Genomic DNA, 16,914 nt, shown 5'->3' with positions numbered 1-16,914 from the left:
GAGTCTAATTATCCATTTTATCTTTTAAAATCCACTTCGAAGAAAGGGAAAAAAAATCCCTGGAAAAGCCCCAGTAAGAGAGAACAGCCTCTGTTCGGGTCATATCCTGGAACCAGGCGGGCAGCTGTCCCTCTAGCACAGCACGCAGCTTACAAACAAACCCTCCCAGGGCTGGAACGATCAATCATTATGCAACTGCACAAACAAAGACGTTGCAAACATACCTGGAAGGAGCTGTGTTAACTGATCCATTGAAGCCAGGGCTGAAGCAACAAACAAATAAAAACTCTGCCAGAGGGGAAAGGACAAAGTTTCATTTTCAAGCCTCCTTGGATTTTAGAAACTAGAGTAAAACACGTAATCATTAACTGGTGAGTTCCCAGCATACCCGGAGAGAATTAGCCGAAAACATAAAATCCTCTAGCTGAGAGGGTGCAACACAGCACAAGGTTAGTTCTGGGAATTCACAACAATAACACACGAGCCCCAAAACAGAGAGCGCCAAAGCAGGCTGCTTCCTAGAGCAGTGGGGTACCATTCACTCCTGGTTGCTGTAGGCCGAGTGGTGCCGATTGACCCTGATTATTGACTACTCCTCTGGGGATCTCCCCCTCCGCCCGCCTGGAGGCAGGACCTGGCCACGCCTTGGAATGTAAAGTGGTAGCTTTTAGCACAGTTTACAAGGCATCGCATTAACGACTGTGTACAGGTAAACTCAGCCTGTTGGTTTGCTCAGCACTTCAGCCCATGTTGCCAACTCTAGTGATTTTAAAAAAAAATTTCCCCCAATAAGACTGGGCTGTGATTGTTTTGAGAGCTGCCTTATGCCGGCAAGACAGCTTCCAGCAGAGTGGCCAGAAGGAGCTGGTGGGCCTACCAGCAACCAAGACGCCCTACCTCAGCCTGGTGAGTATTTAGGGTTCATCATGTTTATTACGGTAGCACCTAAGGGTGGAGACTGGGGCCCCTCTGCACCAGGCGCTGTCTAACTCACAGTCGCAGACAGACCTGGCGGGGGAAGGGGGCGAACACACCGGCAGAGAGAACAAGGTGATGGCAGCAAACTCAAAGTCAGAGATGCAATGGTTTTGTTTCATATTAGGTGGCTGAGTTCAGAGGCAAGGAAGGGCGCCGGAGGGCCGGGTGGGGGAGAAGGGAAAAAGTGCAGTGGTGCGGCGATGGAGGATGGGAGCAACTACATAGGTGCAGTTTCCCTAGAGTTGGAGAGGGCTCCCCTGCAGTTCTAGATTCTGGCAGTGCTGGGGGGGTAGAGCAGGTCCCGTTTCACCCTCTCCCCAGCACTGCAGCACTCCCGGCTGCTTCTACAGCGGCACCCACAAGAGCTGTGGCTCTGTTCCCTGTTCCTTAATGCTCCCTGGACAACAGAAAACACACTCGCCTGTGATCTGTACAACAGTGGATCCTGACCTGTGACTCGTGAGCCCTTGGGGTTCACAACACGTCACAGGGGCTTATTGGGAAACACGTCCATAATGGTGGGGGGAAAAGTATTCGCGTGCCAACGGGAACCACAGTCACTGTAGCCAAGGTAGGGGCAGTAATGGCGCTCAGCTGGTACTCGGTCATTCTCTGCAGTGTGCTGTTTGGCTCCAGTGCGACCCGAGCGAATGTTCTCAAGTACTACAAGTCAAACCTCTCTAGTCCGGCACTTCCTGCTCCGGCAACATCCGTAGTCCGCCATGATATGAGTGAGCCGGATGGCCACTTAGCATGGGTGTGGCCAAATTTCCCGCAGTCCCATGCAGTTTCTTTACAGCCACTAGCTCTGGCTCTCAGGGTACATCTACACTAGCCCCCTAGATCGACCAGAATTGCAAATCAAGCCTGGGATTTAAATATCCCGCACTTGATTTGCATGTTCCCGGCTGGTCGCCATTTTAGAAATTGACTAGCCCGAAGTAACTGCCTGCGTCTACACGCAGCAGTGAAACGGGATTCCGGAATAAAGCCCTGAATCGAATTAGGTGGTATTCCTCGTGGAATGAGGTTTAGGTCCTGTCCTGAGAGTGGTTCAACCTGTAGCTTCTTCGTTTGTTAGCATTCTCAGTGGGTTGTTTTTATTTGGACTGTGGGGTACCTGATGATGGACAAGTGGCTGAAAATGGGACGTATAAAGACTCAAGAAAACAAATGTTCAACATCAACTAGTGTTTCACCAAGTCCAGAGTGTGGGAACTCTAGGTCAAATGCTCGTGATGGTCCTGCAAAGTCACTTCTGAAAAGAAGGAGACGTGATGAGGATCGTATCAAATCCGGCTTTACTTGCTCGCACCGGGGATCAAGAGTGTCCCGGGAAATCTTGGAAGCGTGTGATCATTTTCATAATGTGATCAAATGCATAATGGAGGATGAATAGTGTAAAATAAAGAGCGTGCAATAAATGTGTGGAGTGGGCTGTGCCCACGAAAGCTCACAATCCCATCGACATGTTTTGTCTATAAAGTGCTACCGGACCTTTTGATGTTTTTTAAGTTTATCCTGTACAGATGAACTCGCCTCCCCCCCCCCCCCCCCCGAAGCTAAAACCAAATGCTATTTCCAAGATCAGCGCGTTTCTAATGGACGCTCTGGTGAGGGAGAAATCCCTGGGCATATTCACTGTTGTTGGGGCTCTGCGAGGTTTGGCGTTTTTGTGACTGGGGCTCCTGGGGTGTTACGGTTGGGGAACCCCATGTGAGTGCCGTGCGGCAGGGCGCAGTGCCATCCTCTGCCACGAGGGGACACTTGGTGTCTGGAGAAGGCAGGGCTGTCAGTACAGAGACTGCCAAAGGGAGCTAGGTCCCTGCCGTAGGAGCCAGCTCAGAGAAAGGATTCCAGGCTAATCCAGATTAATCCCCCCCCCCCCCCCGGAGGACTGTGCCGCCTGGAGGGCCCTTGAGTGGAAGGGGATTTCTCAGCCTTAGGGAGTTGTCCATAGGTGGTGTCGGAGCTGGGGGTGGGGTTCAGCCCAGGGGTGTGGCCCTACGTGTGGGGTGGTGGGAGGCGTGGGGGGAGTTCACAGTCTTTGCCTGGGCAGGTCTTGCTGGCTGCCTGAATCTGTCTGAGAAAGGGGCCTTCCCCTCAGCTTCCTGTGAAGAACAAACAAGTGTCAAACCGAAAGCTCAGCTTCGGGGAAAAATCCCACCTAGGCGAGAGCCCAGCACGTCTCCACTCGGCTGCGGGCCCGTCTGGCCGGCGCTGGCCCGCCCACGCGGCGGGGCGACGAGCAGTGACGTGCCGGGGCAATGGCTGGGCCGTGGCTTGGGGAGCACCCGGGGTATTCCGGGTCTGAGGACACCAGCTCAGCTTGCAGCTCCTCATAGTCTCCCACTGGCCAGGACTCAGTCCCTGATGCTGCTGTGCATCCGTGTGCTTGTGCTGCGTGTGCTTTCACAACAGCGCCGGGCTCCCAGGACTGTGTTTCCAGGGGAATAACGACACGGCCACAGCCGCATGCCCATCGACAGCCCCCCAAGTGCTTTCCCAATGGGAGGCCGGGGTCTTCATCCGCGCTGGACAGAGCAGTGACGCGACTCCCCCACGGCCTCCCGCACAGAACGCCAGTGGCAGAACCAGGAATATGAGGCAGGGTTTCTGTCGTCTGGTTCACGGTGCTAAGACTGGACCCATTGCTGGCTCCACCCGGCTGCCCCTTGGGATTGGGCCTGGGTAGCGGATTAGGCCGTGTACAGGTTAGGCTTGGCGGGGGGGAAGGATGCACACCAGTTATTGCGGTTATTCCCCGATCACACCCCACTGCGGCCTCAGGCTGGTGGTACTTGCTACCTTCCCGTCTGGGTTGGGCACCATGCTGCCCACTTCCTATCCGGCTGGGCACGCGCTTTTCCTGAGCGCAGGGTAGGTGACTTACTCCATTCCAGCGCAGAACCGAATTGGAGGTGCTGGACTGGTGCCATCAGGTGCTTGGTGCACGGCCCTGGTGCAGGGATGCATCCGAGTCAGGAACCCAGCCGCTGACCGAGCTGGAACCTGTCCTGGCTACTCTGCCCGTAGCTCCCCCCACGATGGACGGGTGGCATTGTCTGCACACAGCCTGCCCCGGGCGCTACCACGGCGACAACAGGCTCTTATGCAAATCCCCAGCAAGGGCGGTGGTTGTGAAACCAGCTTCCTGCCGACACTTTGTAACATTGTCCCAAGCTAGAGGGGGAGGGGCAGGTGAGGAGTGATGTTTTTACCCCCATTTTGCTTCCCCCGCACCTATCCTGACACCACCCCTCCGGCCCCGGCGTGGTGGACCTGCCGACTCTGCCACTGGAAATCTGGAGCTACAGGAACAGAGCGTATGCCCAATTTGATGCTGGTCGGATGGACAGTACCAAGAAGGCCTGTCAAGAATTTCGCTACAGAGCTTTTCTGTCGGCTTGGTTCTTAACCCGGGAAAATCAAGTCTGGCCTCCCCTTGTCTGGCAGTAAGTATCCCACGGAGGACATGGAGACGCAGATCTTCAGCGTCTCAGCTCTTCATGGACCAAGCAGTGGTGAGAGTATTTTAGTGAAATGGGTGTTCAACCCCCCTCCCCCCCCAGAGCAGAGACTTATGAACCATATGAGTGCTCACTCACCCGGCGTCTATGACAGCATCATCCTATTACTTCTCCAGTTGTCCACAGAGTACCCTGGGGAAAAGGATGTTGACAAGACCTGAATTCTAATGTTAAAAAACTAGAAAACAAAACCCTTTTGGGCCCCTTTTTATCCATAAAGAAAAAAATCCCCAATTTCTTTTCCATCTTGCCTATGGGAATCGATGGGCACACGCCCGTTGACATCAGTGGGTGGTGGATCGGTCACTTACACCTTGATTGTAAACAAGGTGCTCTCACCTGAAACGTAGCTACAAAAGCTGCTGCATGGAACCACGTTTCCTTTATTACGGAAAGTTGCAAACATCTGGCTTGGTCAGTCAGGCCCTGAGTAAGAATCCATCCCTTGCAGCAAAATACTTACGCGTGGCCTTCGGCGGTCTGCAGAACAGGGAGGGCCGTAAACCTGCTGAGTAACATTTTTGGAATCTGCCGTGAGATTTAGGAGCTTAAATCCCATTTGCAAAAGTCGTGTTGCCGCTTCTACGGCCGCGCAATGGGGGCTGCTTAGCCTGGAGGATGAGGAAAGGCAGACTTGCTGGATTTTTGGAAACGTTCCTCTGACCGGAAGCTTTAGCTTTATTTGAGCTAAAGTGACTGTCACTTTAAGGGGCATGTTTACAGCCTGTTTGTCCTTCCTGCAGCTCGCTCCATTTGCATATTCCAGCTCGATTTGTTTAGATAAGGAAAATGTTGTTTATGCAAATCACTTTCTGCAAGCCAAGGTTGCTTAGAGTCATTGGGGACATTGTGTGGGTGGCAACTGTCATGAAGCAAGGGGCCAGTCCCCGCTAGGTATGTACCGTGGAGTCCCTACGACCCTATGTGGTATAGAGGTGACATCAAAAGGGCTGGAAGCCGCGATGGGCCAGCAAGGGGGCTGCATTAGGGGCCTCCTTCATCTCGGTGGGTCGCAAGGTTGCTGACCCAGGACATTTTCCCAGGCTAGGGCGTTTTTGCTCCCTGCGTGCATCCCTAGGCTATGGGGGGTGTACCGATTGCACCGTAGCTGCTCTGTGATTGGCCGCAGAGGGAGCGTGCGACGCTCAGCCTGTCTTGTGTGCAATCAGTGCCCACCTTGCTCCACGGGCCCTGGCTTTACGTGTGTAACCTCAGTAGGGAAAGCCCATGGGAATGGAAACCAGCAGAATCTGCCACCCGTGCCCGTGGGCAACAGTAACAAAATGTCTTGCAGGCCACCCACCAAGCCCTGGTGGCTGCTGGCCCCTGTCCTAGGGGACACCGGCGTCTACGTGCCATTTGCAAAAGTGACTTAGGAGCCTGAGTCAAATGAAACTTAGTCCAGTGAGATTTAGGCTCCTAAGTGTCTGGTCACTGCCCCTGCCCTCCCAGGCCTGTCGTCTCCAAAGGCTGCTTTTGTGTCACTGGTGGAGCAGGGCAGGAAGCGGCGTGTGCATTCCACAGGGGTATGGGAAACCCCGCTTCCACGGTGAGCCCGTTCGCCCTTTTCACAGGGCACTCACCTGAGCTGGGGAGGAGACGGGCTCAGACCTCGCTCCAATGACGATGTCGTTGTGTGCATCAAAGGTGAGGAGCTCCAGTGGAGAGACTGACTCCTGCTGTGGCGGGGAGGGGAGGGAGGGCACTTGCGTGCACTGTCCCAGATCAGGCAGGGTGGGGATGGGACCCAAGTCTCCCCCAGCCCAAGCGGCTGCCCTCCCCGCAGGGTCGGTGGCTATGCGTGGGTGGGGGGTGGCACGCACCAATCAGAAGAAATTCCATGCAGGAGCAGCAACGCGGATTTGTGGCACGTTTTGTCAAGCCGGGTCCGTTCCTCTGAAAAGTTTCCGTTTTCCCGCACCAGCTTTTTGAGGAGGAAAACGGGTTCACGGAAACATCCCTGAGCAGCTCTGCTCATCCCTCCCATGGCTCTAGCCACCAGCTGCTGCTCAGAGGTTCCTGCTGCAGCCCCGCCGGAGGGGAGATGCCCCGTTCTGCGTGGCTTGTGGCTGGTTCCTGTCAGCGCGCCTTGCAGCAGCCTCCCTAGTGTGCTACGCCTCCCCGCTGTTTCTCCACATCCTTCCTTCAGCCCTGAGCCTCTTGAACCCACACCCATGTTTGGTCATTTCCTCTGGCTGACACGCAGCCCAGGAAGCAAAACACACCAGCTACGGTCTGGGCATAGGAAGGTGCAGCGTGCTCAGAGCCCACTGGGCAAGACTGCCTAATGGCGGCGCTCCGCAGGCTCCGAAGGGTTCGCGAGGCGCTGCCTGATCTGCTTTGCTTTCCCAGACTGAACCCTCAGGCCCAGGCCGCCCGGCGTGCCAGAGCACTGGGAGGTCAGATTCGACTCCCGCCGTCTGAACCTGGCTCCGTGTCTCCAGCCACCCCCAAATCAAAGGGCCCTGGGGGACTGTTCCCGTTTGGACACGGCTTCAGATGGCAGGACTCTCCTGAGCTCGGCTGAGGAGATTTCAGCATCCCTGACGCTGTCCTTCGGCCCGACTCCCACCGCGGGCTGGACGGGCCACTGCTCCCTCCGCCCCAGCTAGCATCATTGCTCTGCACGCCACAAAGCCAAGTCCAAAAGGCTCAGGAGATGGCGTCTCTGCGATTGGATCCTGCGGCCAGCCCAGGCCAGCAGACTTGGGCCTGTGGGGCCCCGCTGAAGGGCCTGCTTAACTGGGGTGCAGACAGTCCGACGGGGCCGGAACCGGGCTGGAGGACCCTGTGACATGGGAGGGTCTTGGAGCTCAGGGTGCAGCCCACCCCAGAACGAATGTCTGCCTGGCAACTGAAGCACCCCTTAGCATGAGCCCTGTGAACCAGAGTCAGCTGGGAGAGGCCAGTCCTGGGTGTGTGACTGCGGCACAGACACTCCCCGATCTCAGCGTGAGCACGGCTCTGCACCCACTCCCTGCAACGCCGGCAGCACCAAAGCTCTGCTCAGACGTGGGGATTCGCTCCCCTGGAGCACAAGGCCTGGCCAAGGCTTTGACCTGGGAAAGCAGCCTGGGATGCAGCCGCCTTGGCGACAGGTTTCCAGTAAGTGCAGTTGTGAGCAGCTGTTGTTCCCGCGGCACCTCACGGGACAGTGACTGGCCCTGCAGGGTTGGGTGACCCAGGGCCAGATTTCCAAAGTGCTCCATGCTGGCCGGGTCTGCTCACACCGTGGCTTTGCCAGTGAGCCCGGTGAGCGCAGGGCCAGGCCAATGCTGAGCACTTGGAAAAAGCCACCTAGATACATGAGAGTTTCCTCCCTTCTTTTCCCAGGGGGAGATTTCCTGCAAGTTGCCAGTGTAGACCCAGCGCTTGGGGCTAGAGCTCCCCTGCTTACACAGCACTCGCTCGGTGGTCCATGGTGCAAAGCCGGGTCTCGAACTCCAGGCCTGGGATTCCCAGTAGGCGAGAAGGGGGCTGTCTGTTACCTGCCCCAAGCCCCGCCCCTTCCAGCCATTGTCCTGACCACTCTCCCCATCGCTCCCCGAGCACGTGACTTTGGGGATCACTGGGGGGGCTGGGGCCATGCAGCGCAGTGGGCGTGCTGCCCCGCACGCCCCATGGAGCCCAGGCGCGCCGCTGTCTCCAGGAGTCCAGAATCCTGTTTCATTGGCCTGGCCCTGGTGGGGACCTGAGGCTGGGCAGATTCAGACTGGAAGGTGCTGGTTTTGGATACCAAGGGGGACAATTCACCAACGGCTGAGATGGCGTCTCTGTAGTAAGATGAGGGCCTGAAACGTGAGCCCACGTATCCCAGGCTGGGTGTGAGGCCTGAGGCCTAGCCAGCCATGGTCACCACGTTGCTAATATACAGCTGTGAGGAAAAGGCAGGCCCTGCTGGCAGAAGCTGGCAAGAACAGGGCTGATGTTACAGAAACACTCAGACCCGAGAGGTACCAGGCCCAGGCCGGGGACTCGTTCCAGAGGGTTGGTAGCAGAGCCCCTCGTTAAGAGACATCTCGGAGCCGACACCCCACACAAATAACAGGAACTCAGATAACGACCTGCTGCACCAGGCGTGACGTGTCACTTGTTTGTGCCTGTGTATAAAAGCGCACCCCAAAGGGCTGCCTTTGCCCAGCCGCGGGGCAATAGCGGAGCCCAATGGGCACCCCAAGTGGCGCAGTGGTGAGTCTGTCTGGTCGTATGTCGTTCTGCAGTAAGCCTGGCCGGGCCCCTTCCATCCTTATCTGATTTTGTGGTCTTTGGGGACTCTCTCTCTCTCCGAGTCTGCTATGTTGATTAACTGCACATGGTCAACACAGTAAACAGGGGAGCAAATGCAGGAACTCACGCGGCCAAACCGTTACCATAAGAGCTAGAGCAGGAGACCCGTCAAGACTCCTCCCCAGTGACTCCTGGCTGCTACAGTCTCCGTTGCTGGACGTTTTAAAAGCAGAGAGGATGTTTTTCTAAAAGATGCGCCAGCTGAAGCAGGAATTAACTCAGAGGCGCCCCAGGGCGAGGGTTATGCAGGAGCCAGGACGAAATGACCCCACTGGTTCTTCTGGCCTTAGAATCTATGCCTGAGTCACACGTTCACACTCTTCATTCAAGTGCAGGCAATCGGGGATTTTTCTCTCTCTCTCTTTCAGCTTCTGTTGAAATTCACTGGAATCGCACATCGAAACCGGCATCTATTTCAGCCTTCGTGTGTCTTTCGGATCTGGCCACATGCTCTCGTGCGGTCGCTTTCTTAAGAAATACCAAAACCGCAAGGAAACCCAATGCAAAATCCCATCCTACTACACACCTTGCCGGCTTCCGCACCTTATGACCCCATCCCAGGGCAGCCGCAATAGGAGCTGGAGACTTTCTTGCATGATGGCAGGGAGGGGGCAAACAGGTTCTATGTCCCTTTCTCCCCCTTCTAACTCCCCTCTGTGGTTGAGAGGATGATGCAGTCTCAGAAGATCATACAGGGACCTCAAGAAGTCATTTAGCCCAGTCCCCTGTCCTAGCAGAGCTATGTAATAACTAGACCATTCCTGACAGGTGTTTGTCTGACATGTTCTTAAAAACCACCAGTGATGCAGAAGGGGGAGTCGGCCAGCTGGCTGCTCTCTGGAGACACTGGGGAGGAGATAAGGAGACGGTCCCTGCGCCTCCACTGCCCAGGAAGGGCTCAAAGCCCCCTGGTGTGGGAAGGGTTTGAACTGGGAGGAGGAGAGGTCTGGAGGTAGGCCCAGGCTGATGCCATGTGAGATCTGGATGTGGGGGTCTGAAAGTGAAGCCTCCCGAATAGGAACATTGAGTCAGAGCAGAGCGGCCTCTCCCAGCTCTGATCCCGAAGGAATGATAGCTCAGCTGTGCCAGGTCTCTGCAGCCAAGCTGCAGGCAGCGGCCTGGCACAGCTGGCCTCTCCGGCGTGATGCTGGATGGCAGCAGGTGATGGTGCATCTGCTCAGTCCGTCCCCCCCCCCCCCCCGTGTGACAATCCCTCACCATGGAAACCCATCAAACGCCATCTCTGCACCCTATGGGGAGGGTCTGGAAAGCTCTTGGCTGTTTGCTCTGGAACCTGGACTGGCCATTTATCCCCCTTCTCTTTCAATCCCTCTCCTGCACCGGGCCCATCCTGGGTGCATCTATTCAGAGCCTGGCATTTAGCCCAGGCTGGGCTAATTCTAGTGCACTTGTTTCTGTTATTTGGCTCTCCAGGCACTTTGACCAGACCAGGCTGGCTGTTTGCCTACAATTAATGATGAATTAAAATATACTAATCATTATGATTATTGTATGTGTCTGTAGTGGGGGAGGGGTAGGACATATGGCCTCTGCCGGAACCAGACATTTGCATTTTTTTAAAATTTGTGCTGCTTTTATAGCAACAATGAAAGTGTGCAGAGTCCTAGGGAAAAGATTAAAGAGCAAGACCAGCATTCTAGGAGCTCGGGAGGAGAAAGAGAGGTGTGATAAAGTGCTGAACAAGGAAAGAAAAACAATGACATGGCTGTGTCCGGGGCTAGCCAAACACAAAGAAAGAAAGAGGTGATGGGGGAATAGATAAGGACAGGGCTGTGGCAGAGGCTGGCAGATGTGTACGGGGATGGAGAGAGGGATATGTATAAGAACAGTTAGATCAACAGATGAGAATGAGGAGAGACAGACAGCGTAATGTGTATGGGGACAGACAGATGGGTAGGAGGAAAGACAGCCAGCCATTCCTATGGGGACAGACTGCTAAGAGGTATGTGGAAACACATAGGTTATGTCTACACAATGGTTTTCTGCTGGAAGAGGCAATGCAAATGAAGAGCTGATTAGCATTTTGTCGTATGTCATTTGCATATCTCCTCCAATGCCTTTTGGGCAAGAGGTTTTTGCACAAAAACAGGTAGTGTGAACGTGTCCATTTTGCACAAAAAACCCTTTTTGCGCAAGATCCTTTTCCCTCTCCCGGAGCTGGATAAGATCTTGCGCAAAAAGGGGTTTTGCACAAAACGTCCACGTCCACGCTGCCTGTTTTTGTGCAAAAACCTCTTGCGCAAAAGGCATCAGAGGAGGCAAATGAAGCAAAACAAAATGCTAATCAGCGCTTCATTTGCATTGCCTCTTCTGGCAGAAAACCGTCGTGTAGACAAAGCCACAGAGCGATGTCTGAGGAGCAATAGATCTGGATGGGGACAGAGAGGAGTGTGTATGGCAGGGCTGGGTAAGATGCCACCCTGGGGCTGGATCCGGCCTGCCTAACACTTTGATCTGGCCCAGGGCTGCATCTGTCTGATTTCTATTGATATCCTGCTGCCTGTGCCACTGAATTTCCAGGCGGCGGCTCGGGCAGCAGAATCTATTTCAATGGTTCCCAGTTCCCAGTGGTGGCACTCCCCTGGAAGGGGCCGGAGCTGCAAGCCTTTTAAATAGCCACAGCAACCTGGGTGCCTGCAGTTGTAGTGGGGCAGGGAGCCACAAGCTCTTTGCTCTGTTTTTACGTCAAAGCCTCCAGTCCCAGACAATTCTGGGGGGAGGCTGATCCCCAGCCCCGCCTCTTCCAGGGGTGGAGCTGGCCCATGACCACCTAACAAAATTCATTAAGTGGTCCCCTGCAAAAATTATTGCCCACCCCTGGTGTATGGGAATAGGTTGATGGGAATGGAGACAGAAAAGTGGTGTGTATGGGGACAGACAGATGTGAATGGGAACAGCAGATGAGTGTGTATGGGGACAGACAGATGTGCGTGGGGACAGATAGAGGACAGCGTCTGAGGGTGGCGTGAGGACAGGCAGACAAATGAATATGCATGCAGATCCAAGGATATGAGGAGAGACAGACAGATCCCTGCATAGGAGGCTAGAGGGCTAGAGGTGTATGGGGACATGATGGTAGGTAGATGTGACTGGGGACAGACACACAGAGCAGCCAGCACGCAGACAGATGTGTATGGAGATACGGCAGTGTCTATAAAGGTAGACAAAAGTGGATGCAGACAGACAGAGCGGTGGGATTGGGGATGGGGATGGACAGACAGACGGAGCGGCGGGTTGGAGGATAGGAGGTGTGGGGGCAGCCAGCAGACTCAGGAGGTCTCTGTCCACAGCCGAGCTGTGCGGAGCCGCGCCGCGCCGGTCCAGCTGCTGCGCTCCTGGGCGGAGGAAGCTGCGCGGCCCCGCCCCGCCCAGCCCAGCCCAGCCAGTCCCGGTGTCTCTGGTGCAGCCCGGCGGCTGCTGAGTTGCGCGGCTCCCTCCCTGCCGGCCATGGAAGCGGCTCGCTGCGGAGACCCAGCGCGGCGCCGTGGGCTGTAGCGCGGCGCGGGACCCAGCATGGGCAGTGCGCCCTGGCGGGAGCTGCCCGGCAGGTGGGTGAGCGGGGGCCGAAGGGTCCGGGGGGCTGCGGCTGCCGCCCCTGCGCGGGCATTTCCCGGGGCGCGGCTGGGCTGCCCACCCCCTGCAGCCGGGCCGGGCCGGGCGCGGGTCCGGCTCCGCGGGGCAGTGACAGGCCAGGTGGGGAAAGGCCGCGGTGAGTCACTTCTCGGGCTTGTTGTTCTGCCCCGGCCTGAGGGGGTGGGAAAAGTTCCGGGGCTGTTCACAGGCCGGTCCCGGTGCGGGGCCCCGGGCGCGGGGCTGTCCCAGCTGAGCCGTGCGGGCGGGGAGATTCCCGAGGCTCTGGGGAGCCGGCTTGGAGCCGCTGACCCTGCTGCCCAGGCAGGAGAGCAGGCGGGGACCTGCCCCCCCAGCAGCAGGAGTCTGGACTGTGGCCGGCTGCAGCTTGATTGCTGGGTCTCTCCCAACCCCCCCTTCCCCGCCAGCCTGGGGCAGATTTGGGCCCACAGGCCTGAGGGAGGTGTGATCTGTGAGAGGGATGCGGCTTCCCCTCTAGAGCAGCTGGGGAGAGGCACCAGGGTTCTGGTCTCTGCCCTGTGGGCATGGGAGTAAATTTCACTCTTGGGGATCCAGAGTCTAGGAGACACAACCTCCCGGGTCTTTTGCACCATGTTCCTGCCAGCCCAGGGAAGCTTCCTGTCAGTCCGGTGTAAATGTGGGGGCCTTTCTCTGTGGCAGGAAGCCCCCCATCTAATGGAGGGACCCCTGCATGACTCCCCTTTGGGGCATCCGGTGCCTGTCTCTCGGTCACTGCAAGGATCACATGGCTGGCGCGGTGACCGACTGCAGCTCAGATCAAGGCCGGAGCCTGTCTGGACCACCCCCTAGAAAGGCGTCAGGCAGATGTTATGGGAAGGAAGGGTCAGTGGATTGAATCAGTGGATTGAATTAGTGGCAGGGTCAGAGAGACGCAGACACCTATGGGGCCTTATCTGCACGAGCGTGCTTGGTGACATCACACGCTGTTACTCGGAGACATTTAGCATCACTGGCTGACTGTCTGCAGCAGCGTGTCCACTGGCGCTCCTGGCAGCGCCTGTGCAACAGTGTGAGATGATGGTTGGTGTGGCCCGCGTTGCTGTGGTGCTAAGCAGTGACAGTGTTGTGCTTCGGGAGTGAGAGTAACGAACCCGTCTGAGGGGTATTCTGCAAACTTCCACTTAGGAAAAGGGAAAAGTGGTTTTAAAATGACAGTGTTGGGGGATAAAGACACCGTTTCCATTTTTCGCTTGTTGATGGTGAGCCTGGGATGGCTCTGAAAACGGGAGCAGCAACGTGAGGGCAGCAATTTGGGAGCATAAGGCAGACGTGTGAATTTCAGATCGGAGTTTGTCATGAGAGATTTAGGAGGAGGAGAATAAAAGGTCCAAAATATAAAGGTGTTTAGAATTGACACTTTCCCACAAACTAAGGGATGTAAAACCAGGGCTCCCAGTAGGGCCAGCTGGACAAGTGTCTCTCCTGGAGCCGAGCTGTCCTGCTCTTGGGGATGGAGGTGACTTAATGGGGAAGGCAACAGGTCCCAGCCTGCAGTGCTCCCTCTTGGTCCAAGTATTCAGGCCTCTTTCTGTGCCCGGCTGCGCGGTCTCCACCCGTTGTGCCTGTGAATGAAGGCAGCTGCTCTCTGCATCACTTGAGGGAAATGGGATGCAGCGTTGGGCTGATGTGCCAGCACAGCCTGTCTGCTGGGCAGTCTGGTGTGACGGGAGAGGACAGCACACATGTTGGAGCAGGAGGGTCCTGAGGTTCCTAGCCAGCGACTAGCAAGAGAGGCAGGGAGAGAAGCAAAACGAAACCAAATGGTGGCTTCTACTTCACTTTATAAATAAAAATTCACGTTCTGTGATGCAAAAGAAGAACTGAATCTAGATGAAAGCGTCAGAGGAAAATTACCACATCGGGCTCGCTCGAGAACCTGCCTGTGAGAACAGCAAGGGAGTGCTTGCGGCGTGGACTTCACTAGCAAACTCTGTCGCTGTGGCGGCACCACTGCTGCAGCGGGACTAGTGGCAGGTACGCCACGGACAGCAGCATAGACAGGGCTGGGGTATCGTTGTCTCTGTCAGCTCAGTGGCAGAGGCCCTGCTGCCTTCTAAGAGGCTAGGAGTCAACTTACGTGTTTATTTATTCAGTACAGTGGACACTTACCTGCCCCTAGTGTCTGGGGGTGAATCATTTATGCCTTAGGGTTTCCTGTGTGAACCTTCAAGCGGCTGCCCAGATACGGGACAATGTGTGAAGGCGTATTAGGGTGAGGAGACCACGGAAGGGTGTTTTCAAGTGCCCGGAGCAGCGTCGATTCTGTTGACTTTTACGTGCCGCTCCTCTTGAAACGCTTTGGATCACTCTCTCTAGTCTCTGGAAAGGGGGAGAGGATTGGATCAGGTGCCTATGGAAACAGGGGCTCCCCCAATGGCTTTGCTCCTCGGGTCATGGTGCCTGTTTCGTCGCCAGCTGGAACTTCGCGGCGCAGTTGTGTGTTTCGCAGAGCTGTGCCATTGGGGAGATTTTGGCGGGGGGGGGGGGAGACTTCAGCCGCAGGGTAACACGGTTCATTGAAACACTTGTTGATCGCCTGCTTGTTCTTTTCTCCCAGGGAAGATTCCCTTTCCCCTCGTCGGACGGTCCTGGGGGCTGCTGATCTTCCATTGTCGACATGAGTCTGTCAGTGCCACTCAGCTTGATGTGCAGGGTTGCTTCCTGTCCAGGCAGTGAGCGAGCTCTCTTCGGAGCGCTGCTTCCTTTGCCAGCCCCAGGTCTGCGGGGCAGGACCCGAGTCTCTTTCCTGTATGAAAAGGTGCCGAGTTACCTCTAGAACCAGCAGGCTGCTCTACCAGCGACTTCCTAAAACCACTCATGCGCCGCCTCATTGCTGCAGGCCTGCTCCTGCGTTGCCATTGGCCTGCTGAGCTGCTGTTCAGGTGGACGGGAGGGAGTTAGCCGTGCGGCGAATGCCAGGCAGGCGTGGAATGCCTCCGGATCCACAAGGGCGGCTGCACGAGCAGCGTGGTGTCGTCATTCTGCTTTGCTCTTGCTTGCCCCTTCCAGGAGGTGTCCTAGCAGCAGGGACATGACCTTCCCGGTCCTGGTCAGGGGCCTCATTGCTGGTGGGGAAAAATCCATTTCCCTTGTCTTTCTGGGGAGGGGAGCGAATACAGTGGCCAAACTCACTTCACGCGATAGGAACCCAAAGGGGCTTTTGTATTTTGATGATCTTCTCTTTGCCTGCCAGTTGGCCTGGCCCGAGGACGTGTCTGTCTAATGAAGCCGCCGCGTGTTTTAATTGCAAAGATTGGAGCAGCCAGCGAGCTGTGAACATGGAACGTACGTCCTACAGCCGCTAAAAGCCCCGGCTCTTTGGCAAGCCTTCATCAGGAAATAAGGCCACTGGCAGGAACGCTTAGGAGATGCAATTTTCTTAATGAAAGCAACTGAATAGGCAGCCTTATGGTGAGGAACAAGGTCTTACGGAACCCTGCCAATGGCTCTTCTGTAGTGTTAATTTTGTATTTCCTCTTCATTGTTTCTAGTACCCTCTTGGAAACTTGCAGATAAACACTTTGTTTTCCTACTAATTGTGTCCTGTTTGGCAAGCTGTGGCTGTAACGTGTGTTCGGGCTGCGGGAACTCCTGGGTTGTTAGTCTTTGATTTCAGGCCTGGCCATGTAAAAGGCACCTTACATTTGCAGGGAGCTGATCCAGGTAATCAATATCACCCTCTCCCAGGGATCTTGCATGCTGATGCTAGAGGCAGAGGCAGGGTGGGCTTTTAAAATGACTTTCTGAGAAGTGGAGGTGGAGCTTTCGTGTGGGGAACCGATGTAGTTCCCCTGTGTAAAGTGGTTTTGGAAAGAAAGGGCCGTCGTGTCCGTGTCTCGACGGGCCCCGGTGCTTCATTTTCAGGGAAGGGGGCTCCTCGAAAGGATTCCTCCCAGAATCCGAGAGCCACTCTGCATCCTGATACTCTGTGCCTAAGGACCTGAGACCAAGATTCCGATTCTTCTCCGGGACAGGTGTTCAGTCTCCCTGCATGCAGCGCATGAGCCCTGCCTGGGACTTGTTAGCTCCTGTGCATTGACAGGTAAGGAAGAGACTCCAGCCTGGGTACTCTCTCCTGGTTCTGCACCAAGGGGGAAGAAGAACAGGTGTATTGTAAAGATGGGAGACATACAGAGGTGGCTCGCCTTTCCAGGCCGTTGGGCTTTCAGGAGCTGCACTTCTTAATAAAATCCAGCCACTTCGCTTACGTGCTCGGGACCTGAGAACAGCCAGCGCTTGAGAGCCAGCTGCCTAAGGTCACACTCAAAGTGGAATCCAGATTTAGAATCATAGAACCCCAGGGCTGGAAGAGACCTCAGGAGTCGTCAAGTTCAGCCCCCTGCCCAAGGCAGGACCAATCCAACTCAGTCATACCAGCCAGGGCTTTGTCAAGCCAGGACTTCAAAACTTCTAGGGATGGAGATTCCACCCCTCCCTAGGGAACCCAGCCCAGTGCTTCCCCACCCTCCTAGGGAAACAGTTTTTC

General features: G+C 55.8%; 1 protein-coding gene across 2 annotated transcripts in view; it reads left to right on the top strand.

Annotated features, from left to right (window-relative positions):
* Positions 1–788: 788 nt before the first annotated feature.
* PIK3R5 (phosphoinositide-3-kinase regulatory subunit 5) overlaps positions 789–16,914 on the top strand; it is a 114,503-nt gene continuing 98,377 nt past the window's right edge. Inside the window, exon 1 of one of the 2 annotated variants that reach the window (XM_075903478.1) lies at positions 789–906. The gene's annotated coding sequence lies outside the window, so the exon portion shown is untranslated. Of the gene's footprint in view, positions 907–12,201; positions 12,365–16,914 lie in introns of those variants that run through there. The other variant, XM_075903477.1, reaches the window with a different exon arrangement.

Source organism: Pelodiscus sinensis, chromosome 20 (assembly GCF_049634645.1).
Source record: "Pelodiscus sinensis isolate JC-2024 chromosome 20, ASM4963464v1, whole genome shotgun sequence".
NCBI lineage: Eukaryota > Metazoa > Chordata > Testudines > Trionychidae > Pelodiscus > Pelodiscus sinensis.
The sequence above is the reverse complement of the archived record's forward strand: the minus strand, read 5'-3'. Positions and strand labels throughout refer to the sequence as shown.